The sequence below is a fragment of the Armigeres subalbatus genome, chromosome 3, assembly GCF_024139115.2.
Source record: "Armigeres subalbatus isolate Guangzhou_Male chromosome 3, GZ_Asu_2, whole genome shotgun sequence".
Lineage (NCBI taxonomy): Eukaryota > Metazoa > Arthropoda > Insecta > Diptera > Culicidae > Armigeres > Armigeres subalbatus.
The window spans coordinates 100,987,765-101,006,765 of NC_085141.1; the positions used below are offsets into that span (position 1 = coordinate 100,987,765).

Below are 19,001 nucleotides of genomic sequence, written 5' to 3' on the forward strand. Positions count from 1 at the left end.
AATAAAACGAAAAAAAAAATGAACAGGGAGGGGAAATGAGAGAAACAAAAACTTACTAGAGACAAATTAGAGTATATGTATATATAGAGTATGGTGAAAAGGGGAATAAAGAGGGGAAATTACAACTACTTAACTTTTTATTGCTGCGTTGAGAGCTGCCTACGGTTGCTGCGGTACGCACCGGACGATAGCACGTGGCACGAACGAGAACAACCTGGCGTATGTGTTGGTCTTCTCTCTACCCGCACACAGCGAATAGATGGCAGGAGCTGCGTTGGTGGAGATGATCGACTGCTGCTGGCTCTGGATAACCCAAGTGCACCACGGAGACAGGCGGTGCGGGGGGCACCGATGATGTTCAGCTCGATGGATGCGCAAGACTGACTCTGCGCAAGCGTGATTTTTTATAAAGAAAACACGTGAAAACTTTTACCACGGATACTCAATTGCGTCGCAAATGAGCTCCGCTTCCTAGTCTATAAGCTAAGGATCCTTCAACGACACTATTGTATTTCTGTTGATATGAAAAGATGAGGAGATAATACTTTTATGCCCAGGGAAGTCGAGAAAATCTCCAATTAGAAAATTGCCGGCCCCGGGAATCAAACCCAGCCACCCTCACCATAGTCTTTCTTTGTTGCCGCGCGTCTTACCGCACCCTGTTTTAAATCAGGAATGCAGGCTTGCATGCCTTACTTCATGCCAAACAAAAATAAAAATATCTGGATTGTAGTCGATCCATCATCATACTTCTTCGGATATGCTCAAGAGTTCATTGGTAATTTACTTCTGGTGTTGGTTAATTCCAAAAAAAATCAGAGAGTGCTCATCCATGTGATATTTCATTAATTTATCCAAAAGCTCGTTCAGAAAATCCTCCAGATTTTTTTTCATAAATTTCTTTAAGTAATCTATTGGAAATTCTTCCAGTCATGCATCTGGAGAATTTCTTCGGAAATTTTCTCCGATATTTCTTCGAAATTTTTTTAACGAATTCTTTAAACATTTTTTTTTTAATTCATTTAGGAATTCCTTTGGAAATTTCTTTAGGAATTACTTAAATTTGGTCGGAATTCCTGCGGAAAATACTTCGGGAATACCTGCCCACGGAAAATGGGAAATTCTCTATGAATTCCTTTGGAAATTGTTTTGGGATTTCAAGATGGAAAATGGTTTTGGAACTCTTTCACATTTTTTTAAGAATTAACTTTAGGAAATTCTTAAAGAAATTCTTCCAGTAATTCCTTAAGAAATTTGTTCTAAAACTCTAGGAAGAAATTCTTGGAATTCATTCAAAATTTCTTTAGAAATTATTGCATGAATTCTACCGATTTTTTTTAAATGGCTTTGGACATTTCTCCGCAAACTTGATTAGAATTTTTTTAAGATATTCGGATATTCCTTCCAGTTTTCCTTCGAAATCAACTCATAAATTTATTGAGAAATTAGTTCTGGAATCATTCGGAAATTACTTTAGGATTTTTTTTTAGAGATTTCATCTGGAAATTCCTTTGAAATATCCATTGGAAACTCTTCGGAAAATTCATTTAGTATTTCCTATTTCATTCTTTAATAAATTTCTGGAGAAATTCTTACCACAATAAATAATTTTGTATGAATTTACTAAATAAATTTCCTGGAGCAGTTTCTAAGGAATTTTCAGAGAAATTTACAAAGGCCTTTCCAGAGAATTTTTTGAAGGAATCCCTGATAAGAATATGCGGTATTTCGAAAAATTGTGACCCAGCCGTTCTGAAAAGGTTAAGGCAATGGTGAATGTGATCCTTTCTTTGAAAATAGGCGTTTCCCAGAAATGAAGCAATGGTAGATATGATTCATTTTTTTTAAGAATGCGTTTGCTCTGATTGAGGCAAGGGTATATGTTAAGTTGTAGATGTTAACATTGTTAACCCTAGGTATTTGCCCGTGCCCGTGTTTGAATATGGCAATAGTGGATATGATTCCTTCTTTAGAAATAGACATTTTGCCTAGAACATCTTCGTTGTACTTATTTGAATGGTGAAGCGTTCGCATGGGTTCTTAGGACTTATATTGACACGCTGGGTCGCTGTCGGGTTGAAATCAGGCGTAGATGACATGGTAGACCAATTGAACTCAATTCCCGGACAATTAGAAGAACCTAGAACAGAGTTGGACATATTTTAAAGGCGAAGCATTCGCACGAGCTCTAGGGATTTATATGGACTTGTTGGATCACTATAAGTTGATGCTTCAGGTACATAAAATTATAATTTATCCAGAGCAACTTCACCACAATCTGCCAGATGTATTGGAGGCCTTAAAAAAATTTGTTACATTATTTGCACAAATCTCATACAATGGAATCATATTGAATAGCTCTGTGCATACGGGCTGTTAAACAGACTATTAAATCGCCAAATATGACCAGTTTCATATATCACTGCTTAAAATTATGCTTTTGGGCCACCTAGTTTTCTCAATCATAAAAAGGGGGAGTGTCCGGAGGGGAGGGTTTGCATGTGCCTAAGAGTACAACTATTCCCCTTGATTTTAGTGAAAATTCCGAGTAAAAACCTCAGAGATATATGGTTTTCAAAATTAAAAGTTCGTCCTGGGCATTTACGTGCCAATAAACGTTGTAGATGGAAAAGGTTGGGGAGAGGGAGAGGTGGGTCTGCCCATTAGAGGCTTTTTCTTTCTATTGAAAATGTAGGCAATTAACCTTTGGATGCATTAAAGTAGCCTCACACCTAGAGAATTTAATATGTGGATTTTTTCCCATGCATTTTTACATAAGCGATGTTTCGAGATTTTCCCGAGGTGTAAAGTAGTCTTTAAACACACTAAGTCGAATCCAACAATCGGAATCGCGAAAAGCATCATTACCACTTGTGTTTTTAAATCGAAAATTTTAAGTTATCTTACCGCCGTCTGGGGGATAAAATGGTTAAAATGGGGGGTGAATGTGTTACTATTAGAAGATAGAATGCTAGTAAAATAGATTTAATCTATCTGAGGACAAGAAAACTGAGTTATAAGAGACCTTTTAAAACGATTTTGTTATCCGACCTCCAAACTGTCGGTGAGGACGCTGACCCATTGTCACCCCCGACGACGGTATACAACAATTTTCACATTTTAAGTTACCGTCGTGCGGGGCTTCTTTTGACTCCGAGGGCTACTTTGGATATTTGATTTTTTTTTTATTAAAGGGAAAAACACCAAATTTGAAACAGAAAGTTGCCATCCAACTATCAACAAGACACCCGATTGGTGATAATGACAATTTTATAGTAATTTTCGTTATAATTCTTGTTTTAAAATGTCCAAAGTAGCCCCTGATTTGTCAAAAGAAGCCCCGCACGACGGTACATAAATTTTGTTCTAAATTATCTTAAAATATTCATGCATGATAATGACTACATTCCTAACGCAACCAAACTGTGTTACGTAGTTTACGTTGGGCGGTCGTGTCTTGTACATAACTCTTCAGATTTTTTATTTTTTTTTGATAAATAGTAGGGAAGGGACACGGCAGGTATTTCCGTCCATCGTCGTAGAGGCTAAAACCAACGAAAGCAACGTACATTTGCTAGAACTCCACTATAGTAGAACGTTTCTCCTGAGCTTACGGTTTGGTACGTATGAGTTTTACAAAAAAGCGTCTCTTTTATTGGTTTTCGAGACTATGACGAACAGACGAAAATACCTGCCGTGTCCCTATCCATCATTCTTAAATTTGTATAATATGTTTAATAATCCCCTTTATAAAAATTAACCATGGTTAAACCAAAAACCCTTTCATTAGTAAATAATGCAAAATCCCTGTTAATTATCCCCTCTTTATATAATTCTTTTTCTATTCTTTAGCCATCAATAATAATCGGAATTTCCAGTTTTACTATTTCTGAGGAATGGTACATTCTGGCAATGGTCTATTCTGGGGAATGGCTTTCTGGCATTTGTCATTTGGCCGAAAAGGACATTTTGCCGGATAGTTCCTTTGGCAGAATAGGACATTTGGCCGTATAGGGCATTTGGCCGAATAGGACATTTGGCCGAATAGGTCATTTGAAAAGTGAGAAATTGGGTGTGAAAAAGTGAGACGTCTTACTTCTTACTACTTATTTCCCATTTCTCACTTCTCACTGTTAAAAATGAGAAGCGCTTCTCACTTTTTACAGTGAGCAGTAAGAAATGAGAAGTGAGTAGTGAGACGTCTCACTTCTCACTCTTCATTTCTCTCTTCTTACTGTAAAAAGTGGGTAGTGAGAAGTCTGACTACTCACTTTTTATAGCGAGAAATGAGAAATGAGGAGTGAGAAGTGAGACGCCTCATTTCTCACTTCTCACTTCTCACCACTCACTTCGCGCTTCTCATTTCTTACAGTGAGAAGTGAGAAATGAGGAATGAGAATAGAGACGTCTCTCTTTTCACTCCTAATTTCTCACTTTTCAAATGACCTATTCTGCAAGATGTCTTTTTCGGCAAAATATTCTAATCGGCCAAATGACCCGTTTGGAAAAACGACCCTTTCGGCAAAATGACCCTCTCGGCCAAACGACCCTTTCGGCAAAATGACCCTTTCGGGCGAATGACCCTTTCGGCCGAACGACTCTTTCGGCCGAATGACCCTTTCGGCCTAATGATATATTCGGCCTAGTGGCATTCGGCCGAATGGTGTTCGGCCAAACGGCCCTTCCCTATTCGGCCAGATGTCCTATTCGGCTAAATGACTTTCGGCCAGATGGGTTTCGGCGCAATGGTTTGTTCGGCCTAGTGGCTTTCGGCCGAATGGGTTTCGGCCAAACAATCCTTCTCCATTCCACGGACTCCAGTGCATAGGTGCTCCAGATCCGATTCCAAGGGGAACTTTTCTCGAACAAAGGAGATCAACTTTCCCAAGCAATCCGGGAGCTTGGGATAAACTTTCGTCTGTAACTTCCGGCGGCAGATCAAATACACGGACGTACCGCATATTGATTCCTGCGATTTGCATCCGAACTCCAACCGACGTCCCACTCGAATAGACAAACTTTCTCGGCTCCGTGTTCTGCTTCATCAACTTTTCCAGTGCATCGCGGGAAGCGAATTTAACGTACAGCAAACGGTCATGTGCTGTTTTGTACGCGGTGTCCATCAGCAATACATCTGTATCCAGCTACTTCAAAAAGCTGGCGATACCGAATGCGTACGACCGAACAAAGGGAAGCAAATGCACGTGATAGCTGATATAATAATTTTACTGGGAACTCAACTTAAAAAATACTTAAAATTCAAGAGAGGCAAAAAATAAATGAAACTGTATATATAATTCAAAAACAATTAAAAAAAAAATCGGCGAATTTCGAATGAAATAGGACCTTATTGTTCGAAGTTACGGAAATGTTTCGTTTTGTTTTTTTTTTTCGAGTCAACATAGACATTTCAAATTTCGTGTCGTTTCTTATCGTCAGGAAGAGTGTGTTATCCTATACCCTCAAACCGATTCCCGATTCCTGGCGTAATTTTCCCAAAGGATTTTGCCGAAGGATTTCTCCTAAAGAAATTTCTAAAGGTATTACTAACACAATTTCTGTAGAAAGGAATCTCCTAAGGTTTTTCCTCAAGTATTACCGAAGAAATTTTCAAAGGAATTCCAAATCAAAGAATTTCCTAACAAATTATCGAAATTTTCTTAGAATTCCTCAAAGGAATGTCATGAGGAATAGTCAAAGGACTGGGTTTATATCCGAAGTAATTTCCGAAGGAATTACTGAAGAAATTTCCGAGGAAATGGAATTTCTGATGGTATCCAAAGGAATTTCAGGAATAAATTTCAAAATAGTTCCTGTAGGAATTTCTGGAATTATTCTTGAAATTTAATGGAAATCGTGGAGGTATTTTCTAATAACTGTTTTGGGACAGCAAATCTCAACCTGGGGTACATGTACCCCTGGGGGTACGTTCATTAGTCTCAGGGGGTACCTGAGAAAAAAATACATAATGGCAGATATTGAAAATATTGAAAAAAAATCCTTGATTTTCAATCTTAACACAGTTATGATACAATTGCCCCAATTTACTACTTTTAAAAGAAACTACTGTCCGACGGGGACGGGCAGGGTTTGAATCGGTAGGGTAGCATACCGTGAGAGACGTTTTTCGGTAGCTGTTACGATAATGAACTGATTCGGAGGGGCTAAAACCCATGATAATGTTTTTTTTCAATAAGCCCCAATTACGGGGGCCACCGGTTCTGATAATGCATTTCAACTTATTTACAAGCTGTGCGAGAAAAATATGGTCCTAAACCTACAAGAACGATAAGACGGCATTCCGTGCCGATAGTTCGAACGAGCCAGACGTGTGTGCTGTGTCTCATCGCGGATTGTGTTCGGTAGTGAAAAGGCTATTGTGTGGTGCGCTCCTACCTACGGATCCAAGGCGATCGCTGTCGGCGAGTGAAGTAGCTGCTTCTGGCGACGCCAGTGAAGCAGGCTATTGTTACTGCTGCTACCTACAGCAGCAGGGGCAGATAAGTGGCAAAACTTTTTATTGTTCTCCCTTCTGTTTGATACAGAGTGGGACTGCTTAGAATAATCGAATTAGTTTTTTTAAGTTTTTTTTTTCTAATTTGCTATTAGTTCTAAGTTAGTATAAGCAAATTATCCTTCCACCTTGCGGGGTGAGAATGGAGGAGGAGACTAGAGAAGGCAATGTGCCTGCTAAAGATGGAGGGCGCACTCGATTGTACCATGCGGCTTCGCCTGGGCCTTGGGTTGTTTACTTTCGGCAGAAAGTAAAAAGCCCTAGATTTTCTCGGCATTAAACGAGATTTGACGCGTCGTTTTCCGAAGCTTGATTTTAGCCAGATCAACAGGAACAAACTACGCATCACCGCACCTACATACCAGGTGGCGAATGAAATTGCTGACGACAGGGCGTACAATGTTGAATATATGGTTTATGTCCCCTCGCGGGAGGTCGAAATTGAAGGTGTGATCAACGCAGCGAGCCTGACTTGCAAGGATGTACTTGCGGGAAAAGGCCGCGTAAGGAATGCAATGGAGTCTACCGTGGATATTCTGGACTGCAAGGAATTGCATTCAGCAGCCACGGTAGATGGAAAGAAGGTATATTCCAAGTCAGGTTCGCTTCGGGTGACGTTCGCCGGTTCGATGCGCCCAAAATAGGTTGATATTGAAAACATGCTATTTCCGGTGCGTCTTTTTGTGCCAAGGGTATTTAATTGTACCAATTGCAAACAACTTGGTCACACTGCCGAGTTTTGTGACAACAAACCACGTTGTGGCAAATGTTCTGAAAGGCATCGGGAGGAATCCTGCCAGCAACAGGCAACAAAATGTGCTTATTGTGGTTTGAATCCTCCCCATGGTTTGCAGGAATGCCCGGTGTACAAAAAGCGCATCCAAAAAGTGAAGCGCTCGTTGGTACAGCGCTCCAAGCAGTCGTATGCGGAAATGGTTAAGTCGCAAGACACATCCGCCACAGCCACTGCATCGACTGCTATTTCAGCCACCGTTCGTGTAAGTGATTATTATGATTCCATATCCATTGATGAATTGGACTCTGACGCAGCCGATATGGATGATCCTGCGCAGGTACACGTGCCCGAAAAGAGGAAGCAACCGTCTTCCCCGGGATCGCGCCGCAAGAGAACAAAAATCAACAAAATCTGAAGGTAATGGGGGTTTATTTAAAATCCCGAAGCAACCTGTCCCTACTGCTTCTTTTGATCCTAGTTGCAGTAAGGCATTCCCGCCATTGCCAAAATCCGATGTTTCGAAGAAACATCCGGCTAGGAGAATCAACGAAAGAAAAAAAGTAATTCGCACTTCTAGTAAAAGTATTCCGTCCAAGCGAGGATTGATCTCCTTTAAGGACCTTGTGGACCGTTTTTTGAATTTATTCAATATTCCGAATTCATTGAGGCCTATCATTGATCTTTTTATACCAACAGTGGAAAGTTATCTGAAGCAATTGACTGTTTCATGGCCCCTTCTTGCAGGAATTGTATCTTTCGATGGATAATACGGCCAATACCGAAGATACAATCACTGTACTGCAGTGGAACTGTCATAGTCTGAAAAATAAATTAGACGTGTTCAAGTTTTTGATTCGCAATTCCGATTGCGATATGTTTGCACTCTGTGAAACATGGCATTCTTCTGAAGATGAAATCAACTTACACGATTTTCATATTATTCGCCAAGATCGGGATGATCATTATGGTGGTGTTCTTTTGGGGATCAAAAAATGCTACTCCTTCTACAAAATTCCCATTTCGACTGTTCCCGGCTTAGAAATCGTCGCATGCCAAGTAAATGTGAAGAATAAAGATCTTTGCATAGCTTCAGTGTACATTCCTCCAAATGCCTCTATTAATCGTCGACATTTTTGGAGCGCAGTCTCCCTCCTATCATCTCCAGTATTGATATTGGGTGATATGAACGCACATGGTATTGGATGGGGCGAAACGTATGACGATTATAGAGCGCCTATTTTCAATTTTCGATTTCAACGATTTCAATTTGAATATTTTGAACACTGGTGAAGTAACTCGAATAGGACCGAATGGTCAACAAAGCCGTATTGATCTGTCTTTATGTTCAAATTCACTATCATTAGATTGCACGTGGAAGGTAATTCAAGATCCCCATGGTAGTGATCATATGCCGATAGTTACCACAATTAAAAGTAGCTATCAACAATCTGAGCCAGTTAATGTTCCTTTCGACTTCACGAAAAACATTGACTGGCAAAAATTTGCATCGGCGGTAAAAATTGGTATTGAATCAACTGATACTCTTCCACCTTTGGATGAATATCGATTCCTTACTGAGTTGATTCAAAAGCGCACTAGAAGCTCAGAAACGACGCGTTCCAAGTACATCTGTCATAAGAAGACCAGCCACATGATGAATGTACTAAGTTGTATTCTGAGAAATCTGATGCCTTCAAGGCCTTCCGTAAACACGGAAGGTCCGAGCTTTTTGAAGAGTATTTGAGGCTCGAAAGAAAACTCAAAAATCTTCTCAAGGCAAAAAACGTAGCTACTGGCGACGTTTTGTCGAGGGACTATCACGAGAAACCTCAATGACAACACTTTGGAAAACGGCTCGCAACATGCGGAACCGCATTTCCACCAATGAGAGTGAAGAATACTCCAATCGATGGATATTCAACTTCGCAAAAAAGGTCTGCCCAGATTCCGTACCAGCAGAACCGCTATTTCGAGAATCAGTTACTGATCCCGGTTCTTTGGGTGGACCATTCACAATGCTGGAACTTTCTATGTCTCTTCTTTCGAATAGCTCTGCTCCGGGATGCGATAACATCAAATTCAATCTTCTTAAAAACCTCCCAGATATCGCAAAAAGACGATTACTTGACCTGTACAACTGTTTCATGGAGTACAACATTGTGCCACCTGAATGGCGACAGGTCAAAGTAATAGCTATTCAAAAGCCTGGGAAACCAGCGTCTAATCACAATTCATACCGACCGATTGCCATGCTATCATGCATGAGAAAATTATTGGAGAAAATGATCCTTTCAAGAGTCGACCATTGGGTCGAAGAAAATGCATTGCTTTCAAATACTCAGTTTGGATTTCGAAAAGGAAAGGAACAAACGATTGTCTAGCGTTGCTTTCTTCAGATATACAACTGGCCTTTGCGCACAAGGAGCAATTGGCTTCAGTATTCTTGGATATTAAGGGCGCTTTTGATTCAGTTTCCATAGAAGTACTGTCAGACAATCTGCACAGTAGTGGATTACCCGTTATTTTGAACAATTTCTTGTATAATTTGTTGTCAGAAAAACAAATGAACTTCACACTCGGCACTCTGACAACTTCCAGAAATAGCTACATGGGCCTTCCCCAAGGATCATGTTTAAGTCCCTTGCTTTATAATTTCTATGTTAAAGATATTGACAATTGTTTGGAAGGACAATGCACGCTCAGACAACTTGCAGATGATGCCGTGGTCTCTCTAAGAGGTCCATGTGCAGCTGTCTTGCAAGGACCATTGCAAAGTACCCTGGATAATCTGACTGTTTGGGCCAGACATCTAGGGATCGAGTTTTCACCGCAAAAAACTCAGTTGGTTGTGTTTACTAAGAAGCGGTACCCTGCTCAACTGAAACTCAAGCTGTTGAATGATGACATCAACCAATCTTTATCTTCTAAATACCTTGGGGTCGTGTTTGACTCCAAATGTACCTGGAAACTCCACATTGAGTATTTGATACAAAAATGCCGGAAAAGGATCAATTTTCTACGTTCTATCTCCGGAACATGGTGGGGTGCTCACCCGGAAGACCTCATCAAACTCTATAGAACGACTATTCTCTCTGTTTTAGAGTATGGCTCCATCTGCTTCCTCTCAGCAGCTGATTGCCACCTGATCAAATTGGAACGAATTCAGTATCGTTGTTTGCGTATTGCCCTTGGCTGCATGCATTCAACGCATAACATGAGCCTGGAGGTGCTTGCTGGAGTCACTCCTTTGAAGCACCGTTACTGGGAACTCTCACTTAGAATACTCATCAAATGTGGAACAACTAACACACTTGTTCTAGATAACTTCGATAAAATGCTTGAACTGGCTTGTCGTTCAAGATTCCTTAGAGTCTATCTCAACTACATTTCTTCAGATCTTTGTCTTCCGTGTTATAATCCACCTCGAGTTCACTTCACCAATGACAGTTCCTCAATTGAATACGATCTGTCCATGAAATACGCTATTCAAGGAATACCAGATCATCTTCGACAAATATCTATTCCCTCCCTTTTTTCAGAAAAATATGAACATGTCAATTGCAACAACAGATACTTCACTGATGGTTTTCGCATTAACGGATCCACTGGCTTCGGTGTTTTCAATGTAACTTCAACCACCTTCCGAAAACTTCAGGAACCGTGTTCGGTTTATGTTGCTGAGCTGGCAGCAATTAACTTCGCTTTGGGGATAATTTCCAATCAGCCCGTAGACCATTATTTCATCTTCTCGGATAGTCTTAGTTCTATCGAGGCACTCCAGTCGATGAAACCTGTTAAGCACGCATCTTACTTTCTTACAAACATAAGAGAGCAGATGCGTGTTTTGGTCGAAAGATCATTCAAGATTACCTTTGTTTGGGTCCCATCTCACTGCTCAATCTACGGCAATGAGAAGGCAGACTCGCTGGCAAAGGTGGGCGCACAGGAAGGTAAAGTTTATGATAGACAATACTCGAGCAACGAGTTTTTCCCATTAGTCCGTCAGAGTACTCTTCAAAGTTGGCAAAGAAATTGGACACACAACGAACTTGGACGGTGGCTATTTTCCATAGTTCCAAAAGTTTCTGGGCGAGCGTGGTTCAGAGGTGAGGACCTTAGTCGAGGCTTCATTCGCGTGATGTCGAGACTTATGTCTAATCACTATTCACTAAACGCACATCTGTACAGAATAAACCTTGTCGATAGCAACTTATGTAGGTGCGGAGCTGGTTATGATGACATCGATCACGTAGTTTGGTCCTGCTCGGAAAATGACGCCTCCAGAGAGCAATTATTGGATACCCTTGTGGCCCGAGGTAAACAACCCTTCAGGGAAGTTCGCGGTGTTTTGGGAGATCGTGATGTTGTCTATATGCAGGCCATTTATAGTTTTCTTTGTGCTTCTGACATCAAAATCTAACATTTTGTTTTTTTTCTTTCTTTAAAGTTTTTTTTCTGTCTCTGCCTTTTTGTTCCGTAGAGCTCCATAGCTCTTGCCATCCGGAAGATGCTCCCAGTCGAACCATTCCTCGAGCACGACGACACGCCACATCGTCACTGACGCCAAATACCCGGATGAGAAGCTGAAATTTCCTGATCCCAAATCCTAAGCCCCGTCCATCCTTAAACATTGTAAACTAACCTCGAGTCACCACGAGTACGCTGGCTTCTACCCCCCTCTTACTAACCGTATAATAAAATGATATTGATTGTATATATCACAAAGAACAATGGCTCCGTAAAGTGTCATACACGCCTGAGCCTACCAAATAAACGAAATTGGAAAAAAAAAAAAAAAAAAAACGATAAGACGGATAAGACGGATCCCCTCCATAATATTAAAGGTTGGGAATAAAACCATTTTTATTCAGAAACGAAAACCATTGCTCAATTAATTCTAAAAATTTTAATTTGTGTCCCAAATGATTTCTGAGGATTCCAAAAGATCAATCGCTTCCCATTTTTTTTAAAATATTTATCTGATATTTTTATTTTTTCAAAATTTTTTTCTTGTCAAAAACGTCATAAAATTATCTACAATTAATTTCCAAATTTCAGAAATGCAAAAACTCTTGAAATTTTAGCGGAGGTCTGAGAATAAATTTAAAAATAAAATAAAGGAATTTCTCTGAACAACAAACAGTTCAAATATATTTATTGATTGAAGTTAAGTAAAAATTTCGAATAACCATTTAGAATCGTAAATTTCCTGGTGCATTAGCACGTAACTTAATAATTACGCCACAATTCCGGCTAAAGCTTGAAATTCCAGATCATAATTCTTAAGGGGTACCTCAAGCAATGACAAACCCTCAAGGGGTACCATTCATCTATAGGTTGAGAACCGCTGTTTTAAGATATTTACGAAAAAATGTCAGAAGGTAATTCCCTAGGAGAGAGAACATCCTAAAATCCTGGACAGTAGTCAAACACAGTTTTGGCTCTAAAATTGCTAGGAAACCGCACAAAATAACGCGATCACATATTCATTATCAAACTTCTTCGGATATTCTCAGGAATTCTAGGAATTGGAAGCTTTTGGAAAAAAAACCTCTTCAATAAATTAATGATTAATGTATAGACGATAAAATGTAATTTCAATTTCGTAATATTTGAAACTCATTTGGGCCCTTCTTAGCCGTGCGGTAAGACGCGCGGCTACAAAGCAAGACCATGCTGAGGGTGGCTGAGTTCGATTCCCGGTGCCGGTCTAGGCAATTTTCGCATTGGAAATTGTCTTGACTTCCCTGGGCATAAAAGTATCATCGTGTTAGCCTCATGATATACGAATGCAAAAATGGTAACCTGGCTAAGAAACCTCGCAGTTAATAACTGTGGAAGTGCTTAATGAACACTAAGCTGCGAGGCGGCTCTGTCCCAGTGTGGGATGTAATGCCAATAAGAAGAAGAAGAAGAATATTTGAAACTGCCTGACAGTTTTTAAACTGATTTATTACGTGACTGAATAACACCCTTCAATTTTGGTTCTTACTACTGACGCCAAATTCTAAATGAACCAATTACGCCAAAAATGCTGGTGCCCCATTTCCAAAACTCTGACGCCGCCCAGTGAGAAACATAGCGGGAATAGGTAGGAGCGGGACCATTTGGGCAGCACCACCTATTCCCGTCTACAACGTTAATAACTCGACCGCGTTCCAACCAAATGGCTTGATTGTTTGTACATCACTAGATATCGACAGGAACTAACCATGTACTAAAAAACAAGTAATTCGGTTGTGATGCGCTCGAGTAATGAACGTTGCTGACGGGAATAGGGAGTACTGCCCAAATGGTTCTCAACCCTATTTGTTTTTATTTTATTTTTGTGAGCTTTGTACTGCTCAAATTCGCATATTTGTCCCGTATGACTATGAAATCCAAAACAAAGATGGGCTTATCTGTGATCATAGGCAGTGCAGCGAATGTAAAATTGCGGAGATTACGATAATCTGTTGTTAACTAATTAGTTACATTGAAAATTGCAGATTTTGACGCATTTCAAATAGGTGTCATGTACACAACAGGAAATTCAATGCTCCGATCAAAAACTACCATCATCTACTTGTTGTTATTTGCAGTACACCCCCTCAGAACAAGTAGAGAAATGCTTACGGATCAAATATCCTCAAAAATAAATTAAATCAACCTTCTCCATGGCGCAACCGACCATTAACATTTCAATGGCATTCACCTTCCATGAGAGTGAAGCGAAAGCAAACTGCTCTTTAAGGCTTCTGCTCAACTTTCCCATCGAACAACCAATTTGTAAATCAAACATGTGCAATAAAGCGACCTTTCTTCGATATTGAGTGCGACCTTACATGAGGCTTGCCATTGTCCTCTCCGTGTAAACCTCTTACGTTCTGTATCTCTACCTCATGGGTGACTAATCCCTTCACCAAAGCTTCATTCTCAAGCAACCGCCCGAATCGGACTTTGCTGAATAATTTATCACGTTTCGCTCATGCGAACATACTTTGTTGGGAACCCTTTCTAGTCTGCATTCTCATCGCTCCGTGTCCCACACAATCACCCACAAAGCTCCCACTAATGGGACAGGAACATCCGACCAGTCAGTCCGAAGAAAGCCAGCAAGAAAAGAACCCGAACGGATAATAACATCACAAGCTCAACGTTTATTACCACCCCATGAATCGAGCACAACTGCCTTGAACAGAGCACGGAGTTCTTTTCGAACCCAATGATCCTTGGCTCCGAGCAGGGACCTGTTCCAATACATTATCTCTGAACTGTTGGACGGGGACTTGTAGGTGGTAGTCGATGGCCAACAGCAGGACGACAACACTTCTTATAATCACAATTCAATCGATCGATTTGAATTTGTTCCTGCTCCCACTTCTTGGCCAAGTTTCTGTACAGTGGTATGCGTGGGTGGGCTCCGAGGAGCAGTGGTGGTCAGGTTCGAATTGTTCTGTAAGCATGTGTTGCTGAAGCTGTGCACACAATTTGGTTTCAAAATATGTTAAGGAAAGTATTTAAATGCATTTACAGAGCCAATGTTTGCTCAATGTAAACTCTAGTACCATATTCCAAAATGTTGTGTACACCCAAAAACCAAATTTAACAATACTGTATAAGATCTTGGCATACAGTGTGTCTGCAAATTATCCATACAACAAGACAGATTTATAATTATTTTTTGGTGCAAATTAAAAAACGGGCATGCATTGCATGTCATTTTAATAGCATTACGTGAACCAAGCCGAAACTTCAAAATGATCCCTGAATCCTGAGTTATTTCTTCAAATTAACATTATATCCCCAGTAACATTTTAAGTTTTAAAACGCTCTTGAAGATTATAATTTACTTTACGAGAGTGTTATAAAACCATCATAAAACCAAAATGTTACTAGGGATAATTCCTAGACTTTCTTGATTACTTCTGAGGTAAATTCAGGGAGAAAAAAATGTATGGTCGCAATACAATGCATGTATGCTTATTTTCAATATCACGTAATCAAAGATTTGACTCTACTCAGATGACCGTGAACATTTAAATAAGCCGTACGTGCAACTATAAAGCACTGAGCTAACAAGCTTTATACTAACTCCATAATAGCCCTATATAGTCCCTGGGTAAGCTTTTTCATACATTCTGATTTTTATTTTTGACCCTTCCTTCGGAAGTGTCTATAATTTCACTTTGTATGCGTTACGCAGATATGTTACGTATTAATCTATCAAAGAAACAAATGATTTTAATTGAGGAACATATAGAAGCATGTGCAAAAAAATCTTCTCAGAAGAGCAAAATCGTAATAGATGAAAAAGATTTCAAAAATTTCTTCAGTGGAAGCTAGATAGTAAATGTGAGCATGGTTTGAGACACTAATAGACCACTTATATGCATGTATGTGAACGTATGTGTGCAAATTTTGAAATTAACTACCATGTAAATCTCACTCATTTTTAAGGTAACAAGATTAGTTTTACAAAATTAGGCATCCATAAGGCGAAATATATGTTATTATTGAACGCTATTGAGTTTCGCTCAGATCGATGACTGATTTAGTTAGTTCTGGATTAATTAATATCGAGGTCTCTGGAAATTACGAGTACAATATATGCTAACCAGTGTTACGATTGTTACTAATCATGTCACAATTATTTTGTCACTTTCACGGTAAATCGCCGTGGGAAGCCGAGTAGTTTTATCTCGTTTTAAATACTGTTAATAATATTTCCTTATAACTAAGGAAGGGTCAAAATCTCACTGCAGGTGGATTAATCTGGGTTTTCTCAAATCAAGTCAAATATTATTGATTCATCTTCTGAATTAGAATACTGATTTGCCTCTACTTTGTAACCCGGACTAAGCACAAAACTGTGGAGTTTCATAGTGCAAGATATTGTATTGTCGTTATAAGAGTAAAATACGTGACGCTAAAATGAAAAATTTCCAATTTATACCCTTCTAGTACAGTTTTGTATGGGGGATTTCCAAAACTTAGGGTCAACTTTCTCAAAGAACCCATATTTTTGACGTTTCTAAGTATTTATAAATTTAAAACAAAAAAAATGTAAAAAAAGCTGTTTTTAAGTTTGGCCCAACCATTGCCCGATTTTGAACGAACATCGGATGAATATTCCAGACTGGTTCACATATGCAACACTTTTTCGGTTTTTATTCAAATAGTTGGAAGTCAATCGACCTTTTCCGTCAAAAATTTTATCTCGTTTCATTGTCTGAGTCGATTGTTTGGCTTATTTAAGGTCAACTTTCCCGAAGAACATTTATCCTTTCAAGATGCTCGGCATCCTTCTTTCAAGAGGCTCGGAAGTCTCCTCTCCAGAAGCTCGGAAGCCTCCTTTCCAGAAGCTAGGAAGCCTCCTTACAAGAGGCTTTGAAACCTCATTTCAATAGGCTCGGAAGCCTCCTTTCAAGATGCTCGGAAGCCTCCTTTCAATATGCTCGGAAGCCTCCTTTTAAGATGCTGGGAACTCTCTTTACCAGAAGCTTGGACGCCTCATTTCAAGAGGTTTGGAAACCACCTTTCAAGAGGCTTGGAAACCTCATTTCAATAGGCTCGGAAACCTCATTTCTAGATGCTCGGAAGCCTCCTTTCAAAAGGCTCGGAAGCTTCCTATTGAGAGGATTGGAAATCTTCTTTCCAATGGCTTAAAAGCTTCCTTTTAAGAGGCTCGGAGACCTCCTTTCAAGAGGCTCGGAAACCTCCTTTCAAGGGGCTCAAAAGCCTCCTTTCCAGAAACTCGGAAGCCTCCTTTCAAGAGGCTCGGAAGACTCTTTTCAAGAGGCTTGAAAACATGTTTTCAAGAGGCTCAGAAGCTTCCTTTTAAGAGGCTCGTAGAGGCTCCTTTTCAGAAGCTCAGAAGCCTCCTTTCAAGAGGCTTGAAAACATCTTTTCAAGAGGCTCAGAAACTTTCCTTTAAGAGGCTCGGAGACCTCCTTTCAAGAGGTTAGGAAACCTCTTTCAAGAGGCTCGGAAGCCTCCTTTCCAGAAGCTCGGAAGCCTCCTTTAAAAAGACTTGAAAACATCCTTTCAAAAGGCTCGGAAGCTTCCTTTTAATAGTGATGAACTTTGTCCTACTTGAAATTCACTTTGATAAAGAAACAAAAAAAAGCTTCCTTTTAAGAGGTTCGGACACCTCCTTTCAAGAGGCTCGGAAGCCTCCTTTCGAGAGGCTCGGAAGCTTCCTTACAAGAGGCTCTTTTCCAGAAGCTCGGAAGCCTCCTTTTAAGATGCTGGGAACTCTATTTTCCAGAAGCTCGGACGCCTCATTTCAAGAGGCTTGGAAACAACCTTTCAAGAGGCTTGGAAACCTCATTTCAATAAGCTCGGAAACCTCATTTCTAGATGCTCAGAAGCCTCCTTTCAAGAGGCTCAGAAGCCTGCTTTCAAGAGGCTCAGAAGCCTCCTTTCAAGAGCCTCAGAAGCCTGCTTTTAAGAGGCTCAGAAGCCTACTTTCAAGAGGCTCAGAAGCCTCCTTTCAAGAGGCATAGAAGCCTCCCTTCAAGAGGCTCGGAAGCCTCCTGCATGAGGCTCGGAAATCTCATTTCAAGAGGCTTGGAAACCTCCTTTCAATAGGCTCGGAAGCCTAATTTCTAGATGCTCGGAAGCCTCCTCTCAAGAGGCTCAGAAGTCTGCTTTCAAGAGGCTCAGAAGCCTCCTTTCAAGAAGCTCAGAACCTCCTTTCAAGAGGCTCAGAAGCCTGCTTTTAAGAGGCTCAGGAACCTCCTTTCAAGAGGCTCAGAAGCTTCCTTTCAAGAGGCTCAGAAGCCTACTTTCAAGAGGTTCAGAAGCCTCCTTTCAAGAGGCATAGAAGCCTCTCTTCAAGAGGCTCGGAAGCCTCCTGCATGAGGCTCGGAAATCTCATTTCAAGAGGCTTGGAAACCTCCTTTCAATAGGCTCGGAAGCCTAATTTCTAGATGCTCGGAAGCCTCCTTTCAAGAGGCTCAGAAGTCTGCTTTCAAGAGGCTCAGAAGCCTCCTTTCAAGAGGCTCAGAAGCCTGCTTTTAAGAGGCCCAGAAGCCTCCTTTCGAGAGGCCCAGAAGCCTCCTTTCAAGAGGCCCAGAAGCCTCCTTTCAAGAGGCTCGAAAGCCTAATTTCCTTTCAAGAGGCTCAGAAGTTTGCTTTCAAGAGGCTCAAAAGCCTCCTTTCAAGAAGCTCAGAACCTCCTTTCAAGAGGCTCAGAAGCCTGCTTTTAAGATGCTCAGGAACCTCCTTTCAAGAGGCTCAGAAGCCTTCTTTCAAGAGGCCCAGAAGCCTCCTTTCGAGAGGCTCAGAAGCCTTCTTTCAAGAGGCTCAGAAGCCTCCCTTCAAGAGGCTCGGAAGCCTTCTTTCAATATGCTGGTAAGTCTCCTTTTAAGATGCTCAGAAGCAAGAGGCTAGGCTCCTTTCAAGAGGCCTTTCCAGAAGCTCGGAAGCCTCCTCTCAAGAGGTTCGGAAGCCTCTTTTCAAGAGGCTTGAAAACATCCTTTCAAGAGACTCGGAAGCTTCCTTACAAGAGGCTCGGAAGCTTCCTTTTAAGAGGCTCGGACACCTCCTTTCAAGAGACTTGGAAGCCTCCTTTCGAGGGGCTTGGAAGCCTCCTTTCATGAGGCTCAGAAGCCTCCTTTCAATATGCTGGTAAGTCTCCTTTTAAGATGCTTAGAAGCCTCCTTTCAAGAGGCTCGGAAACCTATTTTCAAGATGCTGGGAAGTCTCCTTTCAAGAGTCTCGGAAGTTTCCTTTCAAGAGGCTCGGAAGCCTTCTTTCAAGAGGCTC

General features: G+C 40.7%; 1 protein-coding gene across 1 annotated transcript in view; it reads right to left on the minus strand.

The window, feature by feature from the left end:
* LOC134224966 (uncharacterized) overlaps nt 1–19,001 on the minus strand; it is a 650,394-nt gene that overhangs the window by 612,773 nt on the left and 18,620 nt on the right. The gene's annotated exons all lie outside the window — the stretch shown is intronic.